A 24,239-nucleotide genomic window follows, 5' to 3' on the forward strand; every position below is an offset into this window, starting at 1 on the left:
GATGTCTTCTTTAGAGAAGTGTCTATTCATGTTTTCTGCCCATTTCTTCACTGGGTTATTTGTTTTTCGGGTGTGGAGTTTGGTGAGCTCTTTATAGATTTTGGATACTAGCCCTTTGTCCGATATGTCATTTGCAAATATCTTTTCCCATTCCGTTGGTTGCCTTTTAGTTTTGTTGGTTGTTTCCTTTGCTGTGCAGAAGCTTTTTATCTTCATAAGGTCCCAGTATTTCACTTTTGCTTTTAATTCCCTTGCCTTTGGGGATGTGTCGAGTAAGAGATTGCTACGGCTAAGGTCAGAGAGGTCTTTTCCTGCTTTCTCCTCTAAGGTTTTGATGGTTTCCTGTCTCCCATTCAGGTCCTTTATCCATTTTGAGTTGATTTTTGTGAATGGTGTGAGATAGTGGTCTAGTTTCAACCTTCTGCATGTTGCTGTCCAGTTCTCCCAGCACCATTTGTTAAAGAGACTGTCTTTTTTCCATTGGATGTTCTTTCCTGCTTTGTCAAAGATGAGTTGGCCATACGTTTGTGGGTCTATTTCTGGGGTTTCTATTCTATTCCATTGGTCTATGTGTCTGTTTTTGTGCCATAGACAGTATTTTTATAAAGGATTGAACACAACTTACATACATGAAGATGTGGTAGGTTGTGGTGTATGTATATTAGCATCAAACTATAAAGTATAAAGTGCCTTCAAGGCACTTAGCTTTGTGCTGATGGTTGAAGGAAATGCAGAAATAAAAAGTATGCTTTTTTTAAACTTTAGGTCTTCATAATACATATATATGAAAATGTTAATGTAGTGATGACTACAAAATGACTTGTTAAAGTATGAGGGCAGATCAATAGCTCTGTGATGTCTGTAAATAGTAGGGAACGTATCTTGGAAGAGGTGGAACTTAATTAGGGACCTGAGAAATGGGTGGTCAAACCCAGACAGTGGTCTCATACTGTAGAGCAAGGAAGAGCATGGCAAGCAACAAAAAGGAGTTGAACAAACACAATCCAGAATTTTTTTTTTTTTACCAGTTCTTTCCTTTAGGTTTCAGTGGTATAATCCACTCCACACATAGTTTGAGGGTGTTAGGATTTTGCTATTGTTTATTAACAAGATCGTTAATTCTAGTCTGCAGGGGTGCGTGGTCCACATCCTCCCTCTGATCTTTTTCCTCAAGCTCTTCCACTTCTTGATCCTTGAGCATCTTTGATTTTCCCTCACATTGCCCCTCTTCCCCCTGTGAAGGTTGGTCCACTTCTGCCCCAATAGGGTCAGCAAAAGGTTAATTTATTTCTCATTGGTCTGTTTAACAACAAATTTTTCTTTAACCGTGTACTGTAGTCAAGTTCAGTGGTGAAGCCACGCTCCCTATGTGAGTGCACTTTCACCCAAAAGTAGAGATATTCTCGCTGAATGTAGATAAGGCAAGCCTTAATGAATGGACTCATCACCCAAGAGAGGAGAGGGGAGACTCCTGATTTCTAGGAAGAAAGGTGAAGGGTCATGGTTTCTCAGCACTCCATGCAGGGTTTATAACCCAGAGGAAGGGGTGTCTGTGTGTGTGAGGCATTGCTCTGGTGGCCACACAGTTTCCCCCAAAATAGGTCCTTGCTCACCTGGCCAGAGGAGACACAATGGTGTCTTTTTTTTTTTTAAGTTTATTTATTTATTTTGAGAGAAAGAGGCAGCATGAGTGGGGGAGGGGCAAAGAGAGAGAAAGACTCCCAAGCAGGCTCTCCACTGTGGGACAGACCCCGATGTGGGGCTGGAACTCACAAACCTTGAGATCATGACCTGAGCTGGAATCAAGAGTCAGATGCTTAATGGACAGAGCCACCCAGATACCCTGACACAATAGTGTCTTAGTACTCATCTTTCAATTTATCATAATTTCATGTTTTCGTTATTATTTTTACTATGTAAATATTGTTCACTCTTAAACCAAGTAGTGTCCTATGATTGCATTTCTTTTATTATGTAACTTTTTCCCCGGAGTTAATAATGGGCTTACTTTTTTACTTGCTTAATTTCTTAGCACCTCCAGCCAAGTCTTCCCATGCTCTGTAAAAATACTTCCCATTAGGTAACTTCTCTTTTCTGTTTGGGTTGTCTGTTTTTGATTTTCATAATTACCTCAATCTTGATTCACACCCCCATTTTGTTAGAATACAGTCTCCATTAGTTTCTTGAGTAAAAAGTTCCAAAGGAATAATTATATTTGGAAATTTGCATGTGTGCAAATACTTTTATTCTATTCTCATAACTTATCATTAGTTAGACTGGGTGCGGGACTCTAGTTGGAAATCTTTTGATACTGTCCATACTCTAAATTGATTGTGACTTTTATTTTATTTTTTTTAAAAACTTATTTGGAAGACCGCCTGGGTGGCTTAGTCGGGTAAGTGTCTGACTCTTGATTTTTGCTCAGGTCACGATCTCACAGTCATGAGATTGAGCTCTGTGTCAGGCTCTACACTAGCATGGAGCCTGCTTAAGATGATCTCTCTCCCTCTCCCACTGTCCCTTTCCTGGTGTCTCTCTCTCTCTCTCTCTCAAAAACAAAAAACAAACAACAAACAAAAAACAAACCTTATTGAAATCTTAATATTATTACTAATATAAAATTTCGCAATGTGCAACTTATTACTTTATTTTTAAAATATTTTAAAAACATTTTTATTTATTTTTGAGAGACAGAGAGAGATAGAGCACCAGCAGGGGAGGGGTAGAGAGAGAGAGCAAGACACAGAATCCAAAGCAGGTTCTAGGCTCTGAGCTGTCAGCAGAGCTTGAATCCACGAGAGCCGTGAGATCATGACCTGAGCCGAAGTCGGATGTTCAACCGACTGAGCCACCTGGGCACCCCTCCTTTTAAATTTATTTGTTAGGTAATGTAGTGAAAAGCACCTCAAATTCAATATGCCCAAAATAGAACTCCTTTTCTTCCTGCTCCACTCCTTGTTTTCTCATTCTCAATGAATGCTACTACCATTTATCTAATTATACTTGTTGGAAACATAACCCTCATATGTAATTTGTCATTAATTCTCCTCAGTGTGTCTTCTGATGTATTTCTTTAATATCTCCATCCCTCTTCCTCTTATCTCTGGCAAATTATTCCAGGACACCATTCCATTTCACTCCCTGACCCAAATTTCCTAACTGATCTTTTTTTTTTTTTTAATTTTTTTTTTCAACGTTTTTTAATTTTTTTTTTTTTTTTTTTTTTAGGACAGAGAGAGACAGAGCATGAACGGGGGAGGGACAGAGAGAGAGGGAGACACAGAATCGGAAGCAGGCTCCAGGCTCCGAGCCATCAGCCCAGAGCCTGACGCGGGGCTCGAACTCACGGACCGCGAGATCGTGACCTGGCTGAAGTCGGACGCTTAACCGACTGCGCCACCCAGGCGCCCCCTAACTGATCTTTTTATAAACACTCTTGTGCTCTTTCATTCTGTTCTCTTCATTGTACCTGGATAGATCCTTTAGAAATGCATATCTGGTAATGTCAAATTCCTACTTAAAATTAGTCTTCATTGCATTCCCATTAGTGAAATTTATCCCAATGGATAAAGACAAAGACCTTGAGCAAAGCCTCCCAGACCTTGTGTGACCTATGTCTCTAGGTCCTTCCTTCTTCCTTCCTTCCTTCCTTCCTTCCTTCCTTCCTTCCTTCTTTCTTTCCTTCCTTCCTTCCTTCCTTCCTTTTTCTTTAATTCTTGCTCTTTTTTGGGGAGGTGGCCATGAATGATAAATAACCTGATTTTATTTGGATTAATCAAGAAAACAAGCCAGGCAAGATCAATAAAGTAATTATTTACACATATATTTATTATAAATACAATATATTTTAAATAAAATATTTAAAAATCTCTTTGAATTTGCAGCTAATAAAAATGGTTATAATTGCAATAGACATTGTAATAACAATGTTTAATTTTGAAGTATACTTATTTAGAGGTTAACATTCCAAAATATATTAAGTTCATTAAAACAAGAAATTAAGGGGGGGGGGGGCTCCTGGATGGTTCAGTCGGCTAAGTGTCTGACTTTAACTCAGATCATGATCTCACAGTCTGTGAGTTCGAGCCCCTTGCCAGCCTCTGTGCTGACAGCTCAGAGCCTGGAGCCTGCTTCAGATTCTATGTTTTCCTGTCTTTCTACCCCTCCTCCATTCTCTCTCTCTCTCTCTCTCTCTCTCTCAAAAATAAACAAAAAAAATTTTAAAAAGGAAAAGAAATTAAAGGTATTATGAACTTTAACTTGGCAGCATTTAAAAATTTCAAGGTATTCCAGTTATTTTGCTTAAAGACAGTAACTTCAGCAAGGAATGATCCTTTAATTCATACTCCCTATTTCCTAATGATATTTTTCTTCAGTTTAATTTAGAAAACCATCTTTTAACTCATGATTTAATAAAGAATTTGTTTATAGATGCATGTAGGTGTACCTCAGCATTCTACTTCAGAACTATAGAGAGCAGAATGTAGTATGCTTGAAAATGATAATGATTGTGTTATTTTGTGTGCTTTCTTAAGGGACCACACTTACAATGGAGAAGGCAAATGTTTTTGTATCTCCGCCCACATTTTAATTTATGACCATTTTATTCTTTCATCTTTAAAAACTTGATTTCCTTTCTACTGGGTAATAGATTTCCGAATCAGATTATGGATTGGGCTACATCCCCAAAAGGCCAATTTGTGAGTTTTAGATAAATGTCACGTAGTTTTGTTTAATGATCTCAGAATATATAATGCAGCGGGGGTGAGTGACGGCTGCATGAGGATGTATATATTCCAGAATCCTCTTGCTGGTTTTTGGCACAGCCTGCTGTAGTTCCAGTCTCTTTGTTTACCATGTGCAAAAGACCGGATCAACTTTCAAACACTTTATTATGGTTTAATGGGGGAATCATTAGTAGATGAGTTTAACAGACCCAAATGGTAGACACTCAGTGGTTTATTTTTCAAGATTAAAATAATGTCTGTTTCTAACCTTCAGTAGTTTAAAGCAAATTTGCATACAGCTGTATCCAGTTAAGTGCCTTTCAGACTTCTTGTTACATTAAGAATGTACAAGCATTAAGAGTGCTTGTAATACAATTGACTTTAGGCTGAATTTTACATTAATGGCCCCCTTTGTTATTTAGCCGGTATTAAAGGCTTAAGTACAAGAAAATCCATGTACAAAGCGTATCATTTTTATTTTAATTTAAGCTTCCAAGAAATTTCGTGACTAAAACATCCGTTATGCCATTTGGAATAATTTTTTTTTCCCCCTAAAGCTCTTTGTAGCAAGAGACAAATGTTAGCAGAATCTCAAAATGCATAGTTACCTCAGGATTGCTGGGTGAATTGATAAAGACTACAGTGATACAAATTGGCATCACAATGGCCAGGGGACACAAAGCTGACAGGGTTTGGGCCTCTCTTAGGACACTGTTAGGAAAAGGGCCATTAACATTGGCAAACAGGAAAAAGGGCTGTGAGTAGGATACTAACAAGTATAGCAAGGGAGAGGACTCTGCCAGAGCAGGAAGTGATATCAACCAATCTCTAAGGGAAATGCTTTGGACCATCTTTCCTTAACAAATGCCTAGAAATTATACTATTTATGCGATATCTACTTGCTTATTAATATATCTAATAGGAACTGTTCGATGTTAATAAAATCTCTATTTCTCTAGAAATGTTAGGATATCCTAGGTAAGTGAATTTTATGGTTCACTTTAATGTTACAACTCTGTAAAATACACTAGTCTGCGCTTGATTCTCTTCATCAAAAATTAGGCCATTACTATGCACGAGGCACTAGGCCAGGAGCTTTTCTCTCTTACTATGTGAGAAATGTATTGAATATAATTGTGCATTTCTTTGATGACCGGGGATCTTGTAGTGCCTCCTGTAATCTCCATTCTGAAAATTTTTTCTCATTGAAAATCAGTTCAGAAATGGATGTCAAAGGTGAAGGAGACTGCACTGAGCTCCATGACTACTCTAGAAATATATACCTTTGTGTTTGAAACTATTCCCTTTTAATTGCTATGTTTTCTTAGAATAAAGTGCTAAGAAAAATTTGATTAATTGAGAAAGCTGGATATTTTGATTAATTGAGGGAAGTTGAGTTCCAAATAATTGAGTGCTTATCACAAACTCATCCTTTCTATATGTTTTTGGTTATTATTAAATTTTTTTTTAATGTTTATTTGTTTTTGAGAGAGAGAGAGAGAGCATGAGTAAGGGAGGGGCAGAGAGAGAGGGAGACACAGAATCTGAAGCAGACTCCCGGTTCCAATCTGTCAGCACAGAGTCTGATGTGGGGCTCAAACTCACCAACTGTGAGATCATGACCTGAGCTGAAGTCGAACACCTAACCGACTGAGCCACACAGGCACCCCTTGGTTCTTTTTTGAAAAAGAGCGCTTTTTGAAATGAATCTACCTGATGTAATTTGTGAAGTGACTTTTCAATGCCTAATGAATAAAAGATGAGAGAGACCAATGGGAAGAGACTGAAGTTTGTGATTCTATCTGTTGACTGGGATTGCGATACTACTGAACTACTACTGAACTGTAAATATACTGGGTGTAAACAAGTATCTGAACAATATGACCAGAGAAAATATCTGGTAGAACAAATAAACATAGCCAGGAACTCCCAATAGTTGAGTGGAAAATAGCACCTTGGGAAGTAGGCCATGTTCCGAGATCCTTCCTTTTGCTACAAATGTGGGAGGTTGACACGTATCTTGGAAAATATTCCAGACGGGCTGGATATCAAGATGTAACCACAAGAATCAAGGATAAGGTGAGGGATAAGGTGGAAACCAACATCTGGACGTGCAGACTTCCCAAACTGCAGAGGTTGAACAGAAAAAGGCATATGAATGAACTCTGCCAGTGGACACTGAGGCAACTCGAGAGCTCAAGCCTTGTCTAGCTGGTGAAGTGGTTACCAACTGTCTTCATGTGGAAAGGCAGGCCCAGCATGGCCAGATCTTATAATTTTGAAAGAGACATCAAAATTTCATTATCCTGAATTTTACGTGTTGTAATTAATGTACATGAGAAAACCAGAAAGTAGGTCAAAAAATTAATAGGCCAGATCTCCAAGTCTTCCATACTTATACTCTATGTTTTTAACATGACCCGTAAGGCCTCTGCTTCTCCTCATCTCTCACTATGCTACTCCTTCATCATTCCACACTAGCAGCACTTGCCTTTCTGAAGTTCTTCAAATGATTCTGCTTCAGTAGTGCTCTTCAATCATCCTTTCTGTCTGGTTATCTCTTATTCATACCTGAGATCTCAGCAAAAATATCACCTCTCAGGAAAATTATTCCTAACAACCCCTCAATGCCCTAAGATTTGGTAAGGATTCGTCTCTTAAGTTTTTGAACTTTTTGTTTATGATAGTTATGTAGCTAGTATTTGTGACTTGGGTGGGAGGTGTGCAGTGATAGAGTCCAGTGATTTGTTTCAAGTCTACTTCCCCATTGAAATACGAGCATCTCAAGTTTGGGGACTTGTCTGTTTTGTTGAATGCTGTTTCTCCAGTAACTTACATAGTATATTTACTGAGTAATATACTCAGAGTATATTTACTGACTGAATCAATGAACTGCCCTCTTGGCACAGTAGAACGAATACATTTTGTGGTAAAGGGCACATGAGATCTCTCCGTGGTCCTGAAAATTATTTGTGACAAGACCTGGCCACTTGTTTGAAACATTTGAGATAGCAGAATGTATGACACCAGCAGCTACTAATAACAACTCTCCAGGAAAATGGAAAAGACGACAGAAGAAAGAACTAATAAAAATAACTAATATACACCGAGACTCTTCTACATGTATGGGTCTCTGCTTTACATACATAATCATATTTAATCCTCACAAACAACCCAGGAGCAGATATTTTTACCCTCATTTTGTGGATGAAGGAACCAAGACGTAGAGAGATTAAATAGTTTTCAGTATATGTGCTGGGGAAGTGAGCCCGAGATCAGTCTTCAGAAGTCCCAATTCTCAGAAGTGACTGAGATGACATTCCAACAATAGTTTGTTGATTCCAGAATTCACTTCATTAACACACAATGCACAGTGGCCGAGGGTTGATAGAACTTAAATGCTTCTTGTCTAGAGGGAGGATTGTTTTTCTAAACTCGTGCAAGAGCCAAACCTCTGTGTGTGACAAGCTGGCCAATCATTGCAATGGCAGGGAGAAATGGGCAGCAAAGTTTGTGAATCAACCATGATACACAGTATTTAGCAAACAATTGACAATACTTGCTTTTCCAGGATTAATTTAAAAGATTATAGCTTCTTTGCAGTAAATAATGAACATATTTCAGTGACAATATTTACTGAATACAAAAGATATTCATAATCTTCAGAAGTCACATTTTGACAAAGTTTAATCCTGAGAAGAAAAGATAATGATCAATTTCATGATTGTAGATTTTTTTCTTAGGTTGAAGAGCCCCTAGAAATATCTAAGGGGTATAGTCCCTAATTTTCTGAATTATTTCTCCAAATATGTTTTTCTGGAACTGTTGATTACTTGTAAACGATACTCACAATACCAAACATTTATTTGTACTTGCAGCGTTTGAAAGGAGTGAACTGTTTAGTTGTGTACAAGTGACTTGTTTGGTATACTTATGAGTGGAGGTAGGGATGTGGCCTTTGATGAACGTATTCAGGTGCAAGACCACTAAGAAAAGCTCAGAGGGGAAGAAGAGAGAGAAAAGAACATGATGGTCCCCAACTCAAGTTCAGACAGTGGCCCAGGAACTAACCCATGGAAATAGGGAGACCCTACAGTCACGCCCACAAATTCTGGTCATGAGAGGTGCTGAAGCAGGAGATAGATGCTTATGCCTAATGCCCAGTACATGTAGCGTCACTCCTTGTGGGTTACTCAGATGTTATAGGGAAACATCACTGCTGGTCATCCCCTTATGTATTCTTTTTCCCCTTTGGAGACCTCCACCTCAGTGTGTCTTATCTCTTCTCCCTTCCAGCTGCAATTTTATATACTGTACAAGACTAGAAGCTCTGTAGTCACTGACCATTGCTGGAAGTGGAACAATCACGGACTATATGGGGTAGTTGATAGTATCCAGCTCAGGCAGACACACTTAAGAATTTTTTTTAAAAGGCTCTACTAATGAGGTAATAATAAGCTTCCTTCTTTTATTACACAATGAAGCTGTACAGATTCAGTTTTGATCATCTATCGTTCTTATTTCTCACTTGTTTTAGGATACACACACCATTTAGCCCTCGAAGGATCAAGAAAACAGCCACTAGACCTGTTGATGTATTTAAGTTTTCCAGAAATAACAGTTTGTGTCTCATTAAGTACTCATTTAATTCTGTAAGTTTTACTTAATTTCCTTTCTATGAAAAATGACAAAGACGTAAGCATTATGGACAGGATATTACTATCTGGATGTTGGCAATCTAACACGTAGTTATTAATTTCATGGCCCAGAAGGTGAAGAATATAGTATAATACCTTATGGGCTTTCTGCTTATTTCAACCTGTCCAATGTAATGAATATGGTATATTTTCCAAGCGGATTGGACTTCAAGAATAGGGTTTGACTGGAAAATGAGATGTGATTTCAAAAGTTACCCTTCTAAAGATGGCATGTTCACAAATAGCTAGAGTGAAGTTCAGATAACGCTGGGACTTTAGAAGTAATGGCATTAGATCAACAAGCAATGTTAGCTTTCGCAAAATAAAATTTGTCATCCTTCTGTGATTTAGACATGCTATAAATAGAAACTGTTTAAAAGGTGTTATTTAGTAGTTTCCAGTATGCAGCTGTCTATTTCAATCATTTAATTTTGGCATCTAATCCAACTCCTAGTCTCCATCAGAGACAAATAAGAAACCATATGTGAAGGCATCTGTGGAAATCTTCCTTTTATTTATGACAACATTAAAGTAAGACTCTGATGTCAGTTACTTAACAATAATAGACGTTCCTTTGCACCTATAGTGCTGGGTTACTTGGGCATATCCCTCAGTGGTATCTTATACCTACTGCTGTTTGCTTCATTATATACAGATGCACAGCAGTGGAGACAGTAATAGTCTTTCTTAATTAAATAAAGCTAAATGTTAATTAGTCCAAAAAATTGATTTATTTTTAGTGCACGAAACTTTTCATACTGGGCCTTTTGCTTTTAAAGAACAGGTTGTATTCTCATTTAGAACTTTACATTTTCCCCCTTTATTTTGGGTTTGTATTTGGAGTCTTGTGGTGGGCTCTAATCGTCATAGAGAAATTATAGGTCTACAGATGTTTTCAAGATGTTCCTCTGTCAGTAGCAGATTATCCCCTGTAGCAAAATCTCATTAAAGTGCAATTTACAGAGCTCTGCTGATGTTGCCATCAACCAAAATTAAAGGCATTAATTTTTCAAAGTTCACAGAAGTCCTTACATAAATGATGTAGCAGTTTGCAAGAACAATTTACAGAAGTGTTATTTGCAGAATTAACCTACATTAACAGAACAAATGTTGTAAGGGTGGAAGAAAGGGCTGGGCAGTGAAATTGCAGCTGTTCTCATTTTATATTAGGTGCTTGATGTAAAGAAGTGTTGAAATGTAACAATGACTGCTTGCTGGGTGAAAAGTTGAGAAGGGAAAACAAGAATTTGAACGACCTTGCTAAAGAGTTAAGTTTATAATAGAGTGATCACCAGTTGGGGACACCCAGTGAGACCTTAAATTCTACTTTGAAACATCTGTAGTCAATATCTTTTAAAATATTCTCATTTAGAGAATGAGTTTATGTAGCTCATGTTGTGAGTATTTCTCTTCAATAAACTGCCAAATGTTTGAGAATTTATTATCTGCACCTCAACATCCTAACTAAAAGTTATGTGCATAGTTGTGGTTGTGGCCTAAGATATTAAGGTGTGACTTTCTCCTGGTAAAAGAGGTATACATTTTCCTATCATTATTGTGTTTCTTTTCCAATATGCCCATTTTTCTTTAACAAAATCTTGACTACTGAATTTAAAACATCGCAGTTGAATCTTCAAAGGGATTAGAAATTTCAGAGATTAAAAGCAGAAAAAAAGACTTTCTTTTTGAAGTAGTAACTATTTTGCTAACACATTTGTTTCAGAACAGAGGGTACAACTCTGAAAACTCATTAATCTTTACCAATCTTTTTCCTTTCATTACATTAGTTATTTCAGCCTGGATTTGAATCTCATTGTATAAATGAGAGGGCTCATCAATCACACCTGGTCTGAGCCATGCTTCCTCTGGAAGGCTTAAACTTTGCTGAGATCCCAAAGATGACCTTTCTTTTTTCATGAAGTCTGGGTGATGCTTGGTGGTTAGAGCAAACCTTTGGGATGTTATCTGTGCTGGTACAAAGTCCGTCTCGACAAGTGGCGTCAATGGCAAACACAAGCTATTTCTGTATGGTAGCCAACCATTGAATGTGAAATTGTGTTGCTAGTGAACAGGTATGTGTATCTACAATCACCCCACACATGCTCTTGCAGCCATATCAATTCTTGTGATATGACTTGTTTCATGCACGCCACGCTCAAGCTCAACTTGTTTTGTCTCAACTTTGTCTGGGGACATACCGGGTTTGACTAAACATTTTTTTTTTTCCTGTGCATATCAATAAGTTCATGGTCTTTTGTCAGGAAATTCACCTTTGGATGAGCAATTATGATAAGTGTGTGTTTAAGGAATCTTAACAAAAATTCAACAAACAGCACTATTATAAGATCTTAAAAAATATAATTGTACAAGATGAAAAATCAGGACGCTGCGAGAAATTTGGAAAGGTCCGTTGGCTTTTGGTGGGTACAAAATTTAGGAATTTGCTAATAAACTCTAGGAAAGTTTCCTATCTGAAAATGACAGTTCCCATGGGACCAGGTGGAATACATGTCCATTGGCCTGTCTGTTTGCAAAGAGGATATCAATTATGTTCCAGAATGATGGGGCCATCTGTTAACCAGGGGCTGATTTCAAATCATCAAATATTGGTAGGAACATTAAGCCTTGCTAATTTGCATAGTATCATTATCTCTAATACAAAAAATACATTTGGGAAAAAAGTGAGTATTCTCTGGTCCATTCAAGTATGAAGATATCCACTTGGGTACAGTGCAAACCCTATAATATTTACAGTGGGCAAAGTCTACAGATATTACTCATATCTGCCTTGACACAGTGAAGGCAGCGATTGTCACTTTATTATGTCTTAGACAATAAATGTGAGAAACAAACACAGATGGACTATGAATTTGATTGAAAGCCCCAAGTCCTAGTCAAAAACATTCTTGAATTTTACTCTAATTTTTCCTTTGTTATATGTCCCTTACATTGTTTCAATAACTGGTAAATATATGGTAGATGATTTATTTTTCCTAATATTGGTAAGATCAGTAATTTGCTCATTTAGATAAGGTTCTGCACTTTGCTTAAGGTGACTAGCCTACAGAAATATTGGCTGAATAATTTATTTTCACTTATATTTGATGATAAATTTTCCTTACTCATACAGGACCTCATTTAAAGAAATAATTAACCAATAGTAATATTAAGAAATGTGACAATAGTATATGCATACTTATACGTATACCTCTAATGTGTGATCACAATTATATAGCAACAGCACAACAGAATGAAAATTTTAGATGTTAGTTTTATGAAAGCTTTGAGAAAAATCCCACTTAATAATAATTCAGAAAACAAATGTCTTTTATAAAAATTCCATATTAACAAACATTGCAAAAAGAGTTACACTTATTTTAAACAATATTGAATGTTATATTTGTGATATCACTAAACTGATTACAGCCTTTCTTCTTTTGTTCATAAGTAAAGAGAAATATTTTTAGTATTTTATTGGTCAAAAGTGGATTCCACTTCAAATAACTGATTTTGGAGGCTCTGTATTGAAGCAAAGGTCATTTGAGCTCAGTCTAGACTTAATTCACAATTCCTGGAGTTGACTAATAATTTGGGCAATTGTTAATCCTTGCAACCGTTCAATGTGACCCACAGATTTTCCTCACATGGTCAGTTTAGAGAGTAACTCAGAGTTTTGCTGCTGGTCTGACCTGGCAACACTAACCACATTCCCTCTTACAACTTGGTTAACAAACTTCTTTCCAGGTACTCAGGTTCTTAACAGCTGATCTGTCCCCCTGTCATCTTTAAAAGTGTCCTCTGTCCAGACTCTCTTCTTGAATATTTTACTTTAAGACAATGAATGGATTAGGTAACAAAGGAGACTCAGTTTGTATTTCTTGTGCCAAATCTGGTCAGAATCAGCCTAGAAAAATCTGCTAGGCTCTATTCAGAGAACTTCAGGAAAGGCTTGTTTGTAATCTTGATATCTGGAATGAATTCAACATATTCCTTATCTGTTTAATTTTGGTCAGAGAGTTCTTAATTTTGGTCAGTAAATGAATGATGGAAATATCCATCTAAATCTTTAAAATTAGAAAGTTGGTTTTTAATAATATTGATTTATCCTCCAACCCCTCACCCTCAACCACAGGTAACAATTTATGTGTATAAGAGAAATTCCTTGATCTAAATGAAGGCCATCTTTTTGAAGATAATTATACCTCATGTCCATTAGTTAAAGTAGTGAATGTGTCAGGCGCAGTGCTATCAACAGTGATACCCTCTCCTTAAAGAGAGGGGAGGAACTGACATGTGTACAATGAGATATCAAGCTACATCAAGAGAAGCTGCGAGACAGGTGGAGTAAAATACTCAGGAAGTGCACAGGGGGACTCACTGCAGCCAGTGGTGGCAAATAAGGTAGGGCTAGATGGGGGCACAGAACTTCATCAGGAGGAAAATCAAGGTGGCAGGAACTACAATAAAGAGACATAAAAATACATGATAAATTTTATAGATTACAGATAATAAAGTTTGAAATTAATTATTATTAAACCATGAGAATATATACATAAAACATAACCATAAGAATATATATACACACATATGAGTAAGTATATATAATACTATGTATATGTACATACAGGTATACATGCATGTATACATACATATGTATTCTACATATACATACATATTTTGAGGCATGTGGCCAACACTAAATGCATTTTCCTTCCCCCCCCAAACTTTCTCATTTTATTCTGTATGGGTATGCATAATGATCATGCATTCAAACCTTTTATGTTGTCAAAAATGACATTAATTAGGTAGTGTTCCTGAGTCTTTATAACTTTCCTTGTTTGCTGTTCAGTGTTATCTGTAAAAATTTTACTGATAAAGATTATATTGGTCATAAAAATCATCAGTTATTTATTTTCTTCATACATTAGCATGCACATATATGAGAAAGAAACAGAGCAATTATTTTCTTGGCCATAACAAAGCTATTTTGTTACATGCTGGAAATATTAAATGTTAAATTGACTAATGTTAAAAAAATGAAATCAGGGGCGCCTGGGTGGCGCAGTCGGTTAAGCGTCCGACTTCAGCCAGGTCACGATCTCGCGGTCCGTGAGTTCGAGCCCCGCGTCAGGCTCTGGGCTGATGGCTCGGAGCCTGGAGCCTGTTTCCGATTCTGTGTCTCCCTCTCTCTCTGCCCCTCCCCCGTTCATGCTCTGTCTCTCTCTGTCCCAAAAATAAATTAAAAAAAAAAAAATGAAATCAATATCTCCTACAAATTCATTAGTGATTTGGACTTTCACAGTTATTTAATTTCTTAAGTACAGAAAAATTTAAATTTGTATGATATTTAAAAACCTCTAGAGAATAAATAAAATTTATTGCAAAAATATATCTATTATATATATTATATATTAATATATAAAATTAAGCATGTTGTAACTTGAGTATATTTTAAAAATTAAATGTATAGATGTGACATAACAAGAGTGATACATACATTATTTTGGAAACTATTAATATTTTTTAGAAATACTCCGGGAAAACTTTTAGCAAAAATGTCTCTTCCAGATATGAAAGTTGTTTAACATGCTTCATTGGATATATAGCTTTCAAACAGTAAATGCTTTTACAGAAAACTCTTAGAGTTGACAAATAATGAAGGCATACTATATTATATGCTGGTCCCTTCAGGTTGAACAATCTTTTTACTTTCTATATGATGCTGATGAATATAGACAAGGTATTTTGAAATATAAATTTAGAAAGTTTTTCTGGTCATAATATATAAAAGTAAATGTTTCTCCATTTAACTTTTAGATACCGTGAAAAGCAGATGTGGCAGTAATTTAACGATTTAATAACCATAACTCGTTATAGCACAATAGTGAGCTATGCAACCATTTATTTTGTTTCCCCAGAAGCTGGAACAAAATGGCGGGAGGGAAGAAACATGCTTCATATACAAATATATAACATAAATAATTATAATACTTTTTGGCTGGTTTTATTTATTTATTAAAAAGAATATTTAATCTTTATTTTTGAAAGAGAGAGAGACAGAGCAGGAGCAGGGGAGGGGCAGAGAGAGAGGGAGACACAGAATTTGAAGCAGGCTCCAGGTAGCAGGGTGCCCGGGTGACTCAGTCGGTTAAGCATCTGACTCTTGATTTCTGCTCAGGTCCATGATCTCACGGTTTGTGGGATTGAGCCCTGCACTGGGCTCTGCACTGTCAGATTGGGGTTCTCTCTCTCAACCTCTCTCTCTGTCCCTCTCCCACTTGTGCTTGCTCACTCTCTCTCTCAAAAAAGTAAACATTAAAAAATTTAATAAAATTAATGGTAAAATAATGTTAATAAAGTAATATGAAAAATAAAGCTAGTTTCAAAGTAGTATAAAGGTCATGTTAAATAGACTGAGTCACATTTTTATTGTAGATATAATCCCTGAAAACTTGTATTATTTAATAAACATTTATGAGTTAAACATAATTTATCAGAATATAGGGAAAAGAAATCCAAGTTGAAAATAATTGCACAATAAGGCTCTGAAATTAAACATTTTTTTCCAAAAACTTTTTACACCAGCACTATATATTTTTAGTGATATATGTATATGTATATATATATGATTATATATATTGTTAGTTATGAGTAAACAATTCAGCATTCAAAAAAGGCAAACCATTTAAAAAGGAGGGACATTTATAGTACAACAAAAATGGAAGTTTTTTTTTTAACACTAACTTATATACTTGAGTAAGATTGCCTTCTCTGTAAGAATTCTTTGCTTCCTATTAGAGTTCTTGTGAAATTGGAATTGGCCTATCAATAATCAGCATAGTGGGCTCTTCATTACCGTAGAGGAAGCATTTCAGTCTTTAGATGTGTATATAACAGCACTGGCTCCTGTGAGTACAGAAATTTTAAAAACAGGTACATGCCAGTTTTAAAGAATAATCCATCTCTATATCTTTACAGCTATATATTTAGATTTTAAAGAATATGTTGATCATATATATGGAATATCTGGACATATTATCTATTTATGTCATATATCTATTATATGATCTTGATATATATATATATATTTATCTGGGTTTATATATATCATAAAAGTGTGTGTGCGTATATATATATACGATATATATATCGTATATATGTATATGTATATACATATATATATATCATATATTTATATATATTCTTTAAAATCAAGTCTATAGGGGCACCTGGGTGGCTCAGTCGGTTAAATGTCTGACTTCTGTTCAGGTCATGATCTTATGCTTCGTGGGTTCAGGCCCCGCACCAGGCTCTGTGCTGACAGCTCAGAGCCTGGAGCCTGCTTCAGATTCTGTGTCTCCCTCTCTCTCTGCCTCTCTCTCTCTCTCTCTCAAAAATAAATACATTAAAAAAAATCCAGGTCTATAGATATCTGGACTATTCTCCATATATGACTGAGATATGTGTCTATACATGTAGACATCTATACCTTTGTGTCTATTAATACAGATCTAGATCATATAATTATAGATATCTATATATATGCTTTAAAATCCTTATTGATATATATCCATGTTTTTTACAGAATCAGGTACTGTGTGTGTGTGTGCGCAATTTTATTTCAACTTTTCCCCCCACCCCCATGCCAGTGTTGTTGATAGTAACTCTTCTGCCTAATGAGCAATGCATGGCTTTTTGTGAGCTCTGCCTTCATTCAACTGGGGTGAGTGGCCAGGCAGAATGAACTCAGAGGTGCTTCATGCTTCCTCCCCTTTGTGCTGTTTTTCCTCCTTTTCCCCTTTCCGTTGTCTCTTTTTCACTTTCCTCCTATTCTTTCATTTTAGTCACTCCTTTCTTTGGTGAGGGGGGGTTCAACTTTGCATGTTTCCTGCTTCCAATCATTGTCACTTGTTTTATTAGAGAGTAAATTGTTAGGAGGTTAGTGCACTACATAACAAAGGAGGGTGTGACCCTTCTTGATTTGCCTCTGTTCATTCCCTTCCAGAACTGTATGGGATGAGAAATTAGTTAGTAAAAGTCTTGCCAGCACTCTGCATAGTATGATTGTTGTGTAGAAACAACAATAGAACCTCATCGAGTGCATGACTCTATGCCTGGTAACATGCCAAACACTTTATACCATTATCTCATTTTATGCACATAAGTCCATATGGTAGATATAGTTCTCTCCTCTTTACAAATGAGAAATCTAGGTTTTACAGAAGTTGAAAACTTAGTGGTGGTCTTGGAAGGGGCATTCAAATTTGAACCCATGTCTAACTCCAAAGTCCACATCTATAACCAGTAGGCTTATTGCCTCAGTTTTGTTTTATTTGAAAGTCTACGTTTTTTCCTACTTATTAACTAAATGGTATCAGGATAGGTGAAATATGGAACTTTAGCTTATGAGAAACAGATGTTTGAAGTACATGACCAAATGTCGACTGGAAGACTCATTTCCCTCCACATTTTTCTTCAGTGAGATATCATTTGGAGGGAAAAAAAAAGGCACAACTTTTTCTCTTTGTTTTCCTTGAGAATGTTTTAAAGATTTATAACACAGAATATGTTTGTGACAAAGGACTATGGTAGAGAAAGCAACTGGTTTTCAGAAACTTTAGGTTACAACTTAATAATAATAATAATGATACGGTGCCATTCCTCTGAGCAGACTCAGATGATTTATAAAAGTTGGAGGTAAACATAATTTCACTCCCACCCCAGCCAGAGCAAACAGACTAGGCAACAGTGTGAGCTTGCTGGAGTCGTGCTCTCTATGCATCTTTGGAATATTTGAGAGCTTTGTGTCGCCTGTGTCAAAACTGATTTAATAATCAATCACTTAGGGATTAAAAGTCTAAGTTCTTGTTCTGCATTGAGAAAAATACTAATTGAATAAATAACAATAAGGGTTTTTTTAAAATTTTCACTTATCTGGCCTCTATAGAAATTAAAACTTAACATTCTATTGGTTAGAAAGCTATAGAGCCACATGTATATACGAGCTTACTTTGAATTAATGCGGATGTAATAATACATCCATGCATTTGAGCGTAGAAATTTTTATTCCTGGAATAAATCTGTTAGCTTTTAGACAAAAACAGTTTTGTTTCAAGAACTGTTTGAATTTCTTCCCCATATTTTCTGGCTTGACTGGTGCTTCTGAATAAAAATAATGACTAATTAGTGTGAAATCCTCTTTGAATGATAGGATTTCTGGGAAAAGAATTACCAGATTATTTTACATACCCTAGTCATTTGTAAATTGTTGTGTGCGATTCCCCCAGAGGAATGACATATTTTGCTCAGCAATTTATTATAAGAATTTGGACAAGGTTTTACTCTTAAGCTTTGAGATGACCTCTAGGCCTATCTTGGCTTTTGCCTTAAGTTAAGATGTGCATATGTGAACTTCTTAGAGGACTGTGGGAAGCCATAGTCCCACCCTGGGGTAGAGAGAGTCTCGATGCCGCATCTGCATGTAAGTGACTTCAGGCCACACTGGAATTTCCCAGGAAATTTCCAGGGATCCGAAGGTATCACAGAAGTAGCCCAAATTATATTCATGTGCCTTCTCTTTACCTTTTCCTATTCATGTCACACACTGTCAGATCTTGAAATCTTTTTTTCTTTTTTTCTTTTTGTTAAATAGGATTTACGGGAACACTTGTGTACTGGCAGAATCCTAATTCACCTCCCAGGTTTCTCTACCCCTTAAAGAGGCTAAGTTAACTCTCCTTATAGCTGCCAAGACAATATTCCCAGTTTCACCATTCCTGAATCATATTACTTCCTGTCCCAATAAGAGGCAGTAGGTGAGCTGGAAAAAACAAAAGCCTGGACTTGAGATTTAAATTCTAATTTTGTCCATGCTCTTAACTAGTCCTAGCCTGGTGACCTTGAGTGAGTCATTGAACTCAGTTCAGTGATATTTTAGTTTTCCTTCTGTTATAACACATAGAATTTCAGAGATGGAAGAAATCTTGGATGAGAACAAAAGCCTTAGACTCAAGTGTCTCGACTGAGCAGCCATAGGTGACCTGTGAAATGGGCCTGATGTCACGCTATAGAATGTGATGAGGGCTGCGATCCACTGGAGATACAATACCCAGTCTAGGATAAGTAGTGGCTCATAGCTAATTGTTGTCAGTGAGAATTTGCCCAAATTTGACTGACCTTTATATGTGTGTGTGTGTGTGTGTGTGTGTGTGTGTGTATAATATATTTATGTAGGCTACATGCCCAATGTGGGGCTTGAACTCATGACCCTGAGATCAAGAGTTGCATTCTCTACTGACTGAGGCAGCCTGGCATCCCTGACCTTTATATTTTTTAAAAGAAGATTATAAAACCAGATTTGCTGTGAAATCCTCTGATTTCTAAGTGCTCATAAATATTTGAAAAAAACCCACAACACACATCTGCCAGGGGGATTTGCTGTGTAGGTGGTCAGTTACCTCTAATAGGGGGTCCAGGGAGTCCCCACAACTGCCTTCAGCTGCAGTAGGAATCCCTTTAGTGCTCACAAGATACACGCTCAGTGTAGATGGCTCTGTGGCTATGGAAAGGGCTGCTGAGGACATTTATTGATTTTGTCATCAAGTTTGTGGGAGCTTTGAATACTGAATCATGTTTCCATTAGATTTTGATTAGTTGGCTACCAGACAAGAAATTTCCAGGACCATTTTTTCCTACTGAAATTCTGTGCAACTCTCTCTGACTTAGCAACATATCCAACAAGTGACACAACAGCAAAGACAGGGGCCCGATGAGTGGTGTCCAAAGCTTACATTTGCAGGAATGGCATTGCAAAGAGGACTGTCTCAGTAGTGGGCATCGAAGAATGATACCCCTGTCAATTAGCTGGGAAAAGGATTTTGAAAAATCAATCTAACGCTATTTCAGGGTGGGCCTTCAGAAAATAAAAGATAGATGGGGCTGAAAATTTCTGTCTTACAGGCAAAGAGGCAGTACCAGTGGTGTCTTGGAAAGTTCTGCTTTGGAATTTTGACTTCTCTCAGCCTAAGTCTCTTCATCTGTAAAATGGACATTACAATAGTGATATTAAAACCTACCTTTCTAGAACTGTGAGGCTGTGATAAATGAGGAAGTGCGCGAAAAGTGCTGAGAAGAGCGTCTGCCGCAGGAGCGTGAAATTAACGTCAGCTGTTCTTTGTACCTGCTCCTCACCCCGTCTCAGACTTCGCTCTACTTGTGCAGCCTGTGGTAGCATTGCAGTGCCCCGGGGTGGTTCTGTCACTTAACCGTCAGACTCTTGATTTCCGCTCAGATCATGATCTCTCGGTTGGTATATTCAAGCGCCACGTAGGGTTCTGCACAGACAGTGCGGGAGCCTGCTTGGGATTCTCTGTCTCCCTCTCCCTCTGCACCCCCATCTACTTGTTCTCTCTCAAAATGACTACATAAATAAACTAAAAAAAGAGAGACAGCATCGTTTGTGCAGATTCTTCAAAAATGTCCTTGAAAGCATAGACATATATACACATTATGACTACATACTGATTAATATCTATAAATGATTAACAAATTAGTAAATTGGACTGGTATTGACATTGTTCTTTCCTGCCTAGTGCTTTGTAGGCTTAAACTGAGGATTGTTGTCAGTATTCTATATTTACTTATCAAATAGTGCAGATTAAATTATATTACTATCTTAATATTAATGTATTAATGTTAGAAACATCCATAATTGGTAGAGCAAAGGTCAGTTAAATAGTGAAACCATTAGGTTCAAAACTTAAATGTCAGCAGAGGCACAATCTATGAATCTGGGGCAATTATCTGGTCCATTGACTTTTGCTGTGACATGTACGTCATTGCATATATATATATATATATATATATGTATATATACACACACACACATACACACACACAAGGTAGGGCCTATACAAGACGATTTAATTATTTATTATTATTTTTTAATTTACCCTTCACTGCAATTGTGTAGTGAAAAATATAGCCAATGAAGTAGTTGCTCTGCATTGAATTATGAAAAGATAAAAAACATGATAAAACATATGTCCAAAACATGCTAGATGTTTTAGAAGAGCAAATGAGGACTATCCTTTTCATAGAAGATGTGCGGCCATTGTTAATTTCAAAATTCAGAAGTGTACAATCACATTTAAGTATTTAATCTGGTATATTCAAGTCAGATGCTATAAAATCTATTGACTCTAGTTTTGACTTTTGAATAGTCCGAATAGCCCACTACAAATGCAAACACCATAGAGTAGTTTGTAAACAACTTTTAGTGGTCTTTGCAAACGTGGACTTGTTTACTTCTGAATGAGTCTTACTTCAAGACTTTAGAAGACAGTCCATTTGGTAATCAATTTTCCTTATAAAGACTACATCGGTATCCTTTGTACAGCACAAAAACTAAACAATAACCCAGGTTTTTTGTTAGTTGGTTTATTTTTTGTTCTCAAATAAGCAATTCTTCAGCCAAGTTAGAACCATTACAGAGTACCGACCGAGAAGCAGTTATAATACTGCACGCACGTGTCATTCTAAGTCTTCTTATTTTAGTGTAATACTTAGAGGGTTTGCCACAACTGATTGCTCATCTTCGTGACTATCTTTCTGTAAATTTGGTGGGTACTCATTCCACTGTGTTATTATCTAAGTATATGGGAACAAATTTATTTTTGAAATAGCCGTTAGGTGTAAGGCAATTATTAGTTGGGCATAATTTAGTTTGCATTTCACATTTTATAATTTTTCCATCAATTATATATTTCCACTAAAATAATTTATAGTTTAGAACAGTAAAATTAGAGAAAGGACTGTATGAATTTAAATGGGCCACATTTATTTTACAGAAATAAATTTAGGGATAAACTAATGTGTATTTGACAAACAAGATTGGCTTGGAAACTGAGTCCCTTGGAAATGTTTGTCAATGTTTTAGAAGGCTGGTCTATGCTAAAAAGGGAACGAAGCCATGTTTGTGATGGGATATTTTGCGAAGTTGATCTTTAAACTAATTTATTTAGTGTCACCTGTAAGATATATGATTGTCAGTACATTTTTGCTTTTGCTGGACTGCAGTCTCCGTGAATGTAGGGACGTCCTTACTATGGCCCACCCAGCCCTGCACGCCTGGGATCTTCTCTCCCTCAGCAGCCTCCTCTCCTGTCCTCCCTCGCACTGACAGCAGTCCGGCCACGATGATCTTCTTCAGCTCCTGAAACTCAAATCTACTTCTTTCTGTCTCAGAGCTGTAGCTAACTCTTACTCATCCTAATCAGATCCCAGTATAAGATTCATTTCCACTCCCGCATGGCTCTCATCATAACGGTCTCCTTCCCTTGTAGGAATGTGAGCGTAGTGGAGAATGGCTATGTCCCACCGCTGGGTGCAGTATCCTGCATGTAGCCCAAGACGGTAAATACTTGTCGAACGAACGAATGAATGAATCCCCTAGCATTTAGCACAATGGATGCTTGGAAAAATCATATACCGAATAGGTTGTTATTATGTGAATATATTGTTTCCAAGTTTTTTCCAGCTCTAAAATTCAAACTATTTTGTGTAATGCGTACTCTCGTGTACAAATGTAATTATATGTGTTTATATTTACATGCTCACTCTGAGCTCTTAGGTGACACCGTTAGATGGTCAGGTGCAAATGCTACATTTGTCATTTGCTAGCTGTGTGAATTTGAGCAAGTAACTTAAACTTTGGAAGTTTCCTCTGGTAAGATGGGGGTAATAGTGTTGTACTTCTAATGTGGTGAAGCAAAAGTGGAATAAGGTATATAAGGTTTACATGTGATAAATACTAGACATATGTTAACCTCTTTTGGTTTTGTGTAATAAATACTACTGGCCTTAGGATCTCTATTACCTGTCAGAGTGACTGCAACATCAGGTAGTCATTGTGGCCAAATCTTCTTCTTCAGAAATGGTATTTTTGTATCTCATTGTAAGGCCTAAGTAGGAAAGCCTCATGAAGTTGAAAGTGAAACATGGGACTGTGCTTTTATGACCTGGGTTTCTAAGCAGTCGTGTGCCATTAGCAGAGTAATATAATCCTTCCAGGTTTCTAGTTGGCTTTAAAAAATGCTTGAACAGAATAATGTCAGGATGGAAATTTTATGATTGCAGCTCAAATGCCTGAGTCATTAATTACCTGGAGGCTCAGCCTCTCTTTCAGACTCTACGTCCTATGGGTGTAGTGATAGGCTTGCTTTTGTCAGTTCGGGGCAGGGAGAAGACACAAAGGGGTTAGCTATAACACTACCAATATTTTACCCAGTCAAATCTGGGTTAAATAAGGCTTGTGGCAACCTGAAGTCTAAAACGCACTTTGCGAGATATATTTTGTTCATATAGGCGAAGCTCATTGTATGGATAGAAATTTGGAATACGATCCAGTAATGAACTGGTCACACCAACAGTGTCTGTTTCCCTCTCTCTCAACCCATAAATCGCCTGATTTTTAGAAAACACTTTTAAATACCAAGGACACTTTTGGTACAACCTAATATAGTTCTCAACGCTGGCTGCTTGTTCTCCAAGTAACAGGAAGTGGCCCTCTCGACCATTGTTTCTTTTTCGTTGTACGAATGTGGATATATATGAATGGTGAACAATGGCACATTTAGCCTAGAAGCAAAAGGAGATGTTCACAACCAGAAGTGGCGTTCGATATGGAACGGGGGGTGTACCCGCACAAATAAGCAAAGGAAGGCAAGTAATGAATAAAACATCTTTTCAGAAGTGCAGAAAAGTCAGTTGCACCATGTTAAAGCTGTTGCCAGGCAACATATCTTTTCACAATAAA

The sequence above is a fragment of the Panthera uncia genome, chromosome C2 (assembly GCF_023721935.1).
Source record: "Panthera uncia isolate 11264 chromosome C2, Puncia_PCG_1.0, whole genome shotgun sequence".
Classification (NCBI taxonomy): Eukaryota; Metazoa; Chordata; class Mammalia; order Carnivora; family Felidae; genus Panthera; species Panthera uncia.